Genomic DNA, 7,071 nt, shown 5'->3' on the forward strand with positions numbered 1-7,071 from the left:
TGGATTTTGAACGAATTCTAAAAATCTATCAATGTAGTCTTGTTTAAAATCTTTTACTTAATCTGTCTACAAAATTCCAACTCTCAATTTTTCAAAACGAGATCAAATTTTGGAGTCAAAGTTTTGATTAGAAAAAGTCAACCAATGTTCTTCGATAAAATTCGAGTTATATGTTATGATTCAAGTCCAATTGACGAATCTAATAGTTTCTAGGATGGATTTTCAAGGTATGTTGTGTTATAACTTTTATCTATTACATTATAAAAATCGATAAGAATTTTTTTTTTTAAAACAAGAACAGCGACGGCAGTTGCTTATGTTCTTTTTTTTATATTTTTTTTTCAATTCAATTTATCACATATAATTGTTCTATGTTGAGTATAAAATCCAAAATTGTTGCTGTAATTCGAATCATTTGATTTCTGGTCAATTAGTTAGAAAGGGAGATGGATCGATTGTGTACTTGGGGAAGAAGATGATATAAAACAGAAAACGGGTTTAAGTAAAAATAATATGAGGGTAAAAGCAGAAATACAAAGATGGTTGAATGGTGCAGAGGGTTAATGGGCGACCGAGGGGTCTCGGGTTCGAGCCCGGGCAGTAGCAGTTGTTTTTTTTTAAAGCTTATTTGATAAGGTAGTCTATTCTTGTTATTATTATTATTATTAATATTATTATTATTATTATTATTATTATTATTATTATTATTATTATTATTATTATTATTATTATTATTATTATTATTATTATTATTATTATTATTATTATTATTATTATTATTATTATTATTATTATTTATATTATTATTATTATTATTATTATTATTATTATTATTATTATTATTATTATTATTATTAAATGTTGTTATTATTACTAGAAATTATTATGATTATTATTTTTGTTATGATTATTATGATTATAAGTATTTTTGTTATTAGGGTTATTATTATTATTATTATTATTATTATTATTATTATTATTATTATTATTATTATTATTATTATTATTATTATTATTATCAAGTATTATTATTAAATGTAATTATTATCATTATTCTAATTATTGTCATTAACTTAGTTATTACTAAATAGAACGAGTATTATTACTATTATCATTATGTTTATGATTAAAATTCTTATTATTATATATTCATTAATATTGTTATTATTGTTATCTATATCAATATCAATAAAGGTACTATTGTTAGAAATTTATAATTTTCAGTGTTATTAATATAAGTATTATTATTATTAAGAAAATGATGCAAAAATATTATAACTTCACTAATATTAGTATTTGAATCATTCTTATAATTATGAGTATTATCATTATTAATAAAGTTATTATTACTAGTAAATCATTATTATCAAAACTATCGTTTTTAACAAATAAATATTTTATACCAAAACTTATATTTACTATATATACTATAATTATATTTCATATAATAACATACCAAACATACTAATATTTTATATAAATACTTACATATAACTAAATGTATAGATAAAAATTAATTTGAAATATATATACAAAATATACAAATATAACATAAGATATATTATATATAAATAAAGTTTATATTTAAATAGATTTTAGTATAAATTCTATATAACTACACGTATCTAAAAACCTATACAATTAATGAATGAAATTATGAAATTTCTATTAAATATTTTAATAGATATACAATTGATATAGGTTCATGAATCCAAGGCCAACCCTGCATTGTTCAATGCCATCATATGTATTTTTACTACAAAATACAGTACTGTGAGTTTCATTACTCCCTTTTTAAATGCTTTTGCAATATATATTTTTGGGACTGAGAATACATGCGCTTTTATAAATGTTTGACGAAATAGACACAAGTAATTGAAACTACATTCTATGGTTGAATTATCGAAATCGAATATGCCCCTTTTTATTAAGTCTGGTAATCTAAGAATTAGGGAACATACACCCTAATTGACGCGAATCCTAAAGATAGATCTATTGGGCCTAACAAACCCCATCCAAAGTACCGAATGCTTTAGTACTTCGAAATTTATATCATATCCGAAGGGTGTCCTGGAATGATGGGGATATTCTTATATGCATCTTGTTAATGTCGGTTACCAGGTGTTCAATCCATATGAATGATATTTTGTCTCTATGCATGAGACGTATATATATGAGAACTGAAAAATGAAAATCTTGTGGTCTATTAAAATGATGGAAATGATTATTTATGTTAAACTAATGAACTCACCAACCTTTTGGTTGACACTTGAAAGCATGTTTATTCTCAGGTATGAAAGAAATCTTCCGCTGTGCATTTGCTCATTTTAGAGATATTACGTGGATCATTCATGACATATTTCAAAAGACGTTGCATTCGAGTCTTCGAATTCATCAAGATTATTATTGAGTCAATTATAGTTGGATGTATTATGAAATGGCATGCATGTCGTCAACTTTCGATGTAAAGCAAGTTTGTCTTTTAAAAACGATTGCAATGTTTGTAAAATGTATCATATAGAGGTCAAGTACCTCGCGATGTAACCAACTACTGTGAATCGTTTATAATCGATATGGACTTCGTCCAGATAGATTAGGACGGGTCGTTAGAGTTGGTATCAGATCGGTAGTCTTAGCGAACCAGGTCTGCATTAGTGTGTATAACTGATAAGTCGTTAGGATGCATTAGTGAGTCTGGACTTCGACCGTGTCTGCATGTCAAAAATTTTGCTTATCATTTTTGTCAGAAATCATCAGTTTATCATCCTTAGGAAATTTTCTGCTTATCATTCTTCGTCTAGACACATCTTACTGCAATGATTGCATGAATAGTGTATAGACAAAATTCATATCTTAGCATATCTACTAATCCATATCATAGCGTATCTGTCACTATAGACTTTATCTGACACGTTTCCTTAATTTTCTCCGTAATTCACGCGATCTTTGGAAGTATGTATAGATATTCTATATATAATTAGAATATCATTCGATATTTGAAAATCATTTCATATCAAAACCCTTTAACTGATCGTGAGAGATGGATCCTACACCTAGCTTGAATTCCATTAGTTCCGGAAGCGATTTCGAGATGTATATTGAAGCAGACTCCGAAGTCAATGAACCAGAGGTGCCTCAACCATTTAGTTATTTTTCTTTCTGGAGGAGATGGGGGTGGGTCCGAGACTTACACACTCGATGGAGAAATGAAGAAGGCGAGCCCTACCGCGAACCAAACTTACCTCCTAACATCGGAGAAAACGATGTACTCACCAGTGAACCTATGCGCAACACTGTATTCACCCTTCTTGCTAAAGTTTTACACCTCGAAGGTCGCGTTACTGCAATCTCAGAAAATATTCAACCTCTAATTCCGAATACCAATCGAAGGGGAATATTAGAAGAAGTTAGGGAACTTCGAATTGATAATCAAGATCTATCGAATCAGATGAGTGGATGGATAGAAATGATAGAGGGTAGGATAGAAACCCTGACAAGAATGGTGCGTGAATTACAAGCTATACTTACTACACCAACATCATCATCAACCTCAGCACCAACAAAACTTGTAGCACCGACAGCAACAATACCACCATCAGCAGCACCAGCAGCATAACCAGTACCAACAACAACAACATCATCACACGTCTCAACCTCGCAATCTATACCTCAAGCATAATCATCGTTCTACGAATCGTTCTACATAAACTATCTTCGTCCTTCATGGCAATTATGTAATCTCTAATGTTTTAGAGATTATGTACTCTAGTTCTAGCCGTAAATCTAATGAGTTTAATATCACATTGACTCATTAAATCCATGATTACGTCTAAAGAAAATATATAAGTATATATGTTTTCATAGAGATTGTAATTAAAATTTTTATTGTACAAACTGTTAATGGTGAAAATATTTTAACGGGTAGGTAATACCCGAGGAATATTTAGATTTTGCATTAATAAGTTACACTGTACATTCTTCGAATCTGATTCAATAGTCATTTACTATCCTACTTACATCCACTGATATACAAATCCGTTCACCACAGAATAACCATATTCATCCAATTTCATATTGGGATTTTGATTTATCAGAATCCAACAAGTGGCATAATGAAGAAAACATTTGACAAAATAAAATTTGTTAGAAACAAATAAATTAACTATGAGAAATTTTGTTAAGAATTCACGCTAACTGTTCCTAGCTAATTGTTCCTGGCTAACTGATTACATTTTAATTATCGCAATTTACATTCTCGCAATTTTATTTATCGTTATATAATTTCTGTTATTTATTTTACGCACTTTAAATATCGGGACACGTATACAAGGTTTTGACATATCATATCGACGCATTTATATATATTATTTGGAATAACCATAGACACTCTATATGCAGTAATGAACGAGTTCTCTATACAGGGTTGAGGTTGATTCTACAATAATATATATAATTTGAGTTGTGATCGAGTCTGAGATATGTACACGGGTCACGATACGTATTAATTAATTCAAATATTATATATTAAATTATAGATGAATTATTAGACTGTTAACAGTGGACTATCAAATGTGGACTAATGACATTGGACAATTAAAAAGAATTAAAATATTGATTATAACATATGAAACTAAACATTTCTTCAAGTTTGCCACTTGATTTCATCTTAAACCTCATTTGTATCATGACGATTACAATCTGCATTCAAACCTTTCCTGATTCTTGAAAACACCTCAATCGAGAGTATGAACCAACCGCACTTCATCTACGTAAGAAGAGATTGATGCATATAGTTATGCACTTGAAAATACTCGGAACCTGTGTAAACGTTTAACCCGTATCTGTGTTAGCTCCTTTAGCATTATTATTACCCAAAATAACTTGGTAATCCCTACCAAATTAGCCAATTTTGTCACAGCTCCAACAAGTCAACTTCGACTTTTCACTCGGATTAGCTCATTATAACCCTGATATATAAGTTGCCTTTCGTCATCGATACTGGAAAATCGTTTATATCTCACTACATTAGCAGTAAACTTACCAGCAACATCATTGATCTTTGACTTTATGAAAAGTTATTATATTCATTAAAATCCTATTATCTACTCATCTGCATCTGATAACGAGAATTGCCGTACCAAACACCGAGAATCAGCAATCAATATTCTGAAATCTCGCAGCATGTCTACATCAACAGTTATATGTAAACATATAACATTTATCTCTTAGAATTATGATCTTCCATTCTGAAATTCTGAAAAGCACCCAGTCTGCAAATTCAATACTCTGAATGTTGAAAAAGCTTAATGAAGCAGCAGAAACCGTAGACAACCGTAAACGACCTTAATCATCAGAAGTTTGATGATAAAGAATAGTATGTTGGAAAAGCTCAGAAAAGTTGGAACTGAAAAACGGATTGAGCTAACCACGAAGGAGACCAAGGACAAATACAAGGACCATACCCTATATTCAAAGAATCCAGGTAATTCTGGATCCGTTGAAATCTTTAGAGAATATCTTGCTCCGAAGTCATGTTAAAATCTTGAGAAAAAATTTTTCATCACCATCCTTCGATATTAGAAATTCCAAGATATCATCGTATCTTTCATTATAAATATCCTCCATATTCTGAAGATATTTTCATAATTATTCTTATCTAAAATCATTAATCTCTTCGTGCTATCAGTGTTACATCATATAGAAACTGTTAGTTTCAATATTCTATAAACTTTCGAGCTTAAAATATGAATGTTATTGAAGTAATGTTGAGAACTGATGCATGAGTTAGTATAATATAATGACACTTGATCAACGTAATTATATTACAGTAAGTCATGCTGAGTTTCTAATGGAAAGTGATGATTCACAGATTATAACGTCATCATGTGCCATGTTACACGACTCTTACGTTCTGTCTAATCTATAAACATATCAAGAACATATTTTTCTTGATAGTCCTATCTTTCCTTGAATTCTGGTAATTTGACAAGTCAAATTGTGCTATTATCGTTTCTTTCTTAGGACATTAACGATGTTCATTCTGAAACTTATATCTGCGAATTCTGGACCATTACAAGAGATGCCCAATCGCAAGAAGAAGAAACGAAGGGACAAAGCTCCGAAATAGAAACTGGAGTATAAATTGCAGCAAATAGGGGGAGTATTAACTGGGGATGACAATGATTATAGAAAAACAGAAGTAAGGACTTCGAAGTATAAGAGAAAATATAAAGCCCAATGACAACACCGAAATTACAAACTGTGGATATCAGTGCGTATAGCAATATAAAGACACGGGAGGATTATAAATATAATAATCCCTGGAGCATAGTAGAAATAAACAGATTCTTCCGGTGGGAGTTGGAAAAGAAGAACGATCATTGCGATAGTCAGAATAAGAACAAGGATTAGAATCGGATTAAGCATTATTATAATCTTTTGGATATATGAACTGATAAAGAAGGTATAGACGTGGTGGAAACTAATGGAACGGAAAAGGTAAATTTATAGTGAAAATATCAGACAGAGTAATCGAGGCAGATCACAGTATTTAATTATAGAGATCTTAATTTCATTATTCACCGAAGAATCAAATCTTATAGATTTCAAAGATTTTCTTTTAAATCCCTTGAATTCTGGAATTTAACCCTGTTTACGTCAAAAGCTAAGGAAAATCTTATTTTCTCCAATTCACTCTTTTGCGATAGCTTCACTCGTATTCTTAGAATAATCGAATTATTTTATCATTATTATTCAATAATGATAAACCTCTAATTATCAACTCATATTGGTCATGAAAACATTTTTATTGTAAGCATTGACCACCTCACTCAAATTTCGGGACGAAATTTCTTTAACGGGTAGGTACTGTGATGACCCGGGAATTTCCGACCAAATTTAAACCTAAATCTTATTTGATTTCAATACGATAAGTAAAGTCTGTAATGTTGAGTCTCAAAAACTTTTGAACTTTATTCATGTAATTATTTAAACCTTTGACGATACCCGACGATTCACGAACATTTGTGTGTAAATAAATATGTAAATATAAATGTAAGTATATATATAATA

The sequence above is a fragment of the Rutidosis leptorrhynchoides genome, chromosome 6 (genome assembly GCF_046630445.1).
Source record: "Rutidosis leptorrhynchoides isolate AG116_Rl617_1_P2 chromosome 6, CSIRO_AGI_Rlap_v1, whole genome shotgun sequence".
NCBI classification, from domain to species: Eukaryota; Viridiplantae; Streptophyta; class Magnoliopsida; order Asterales; family Asteraceae; genus Rutidosis; species Rutidosis leptorrhynchoides.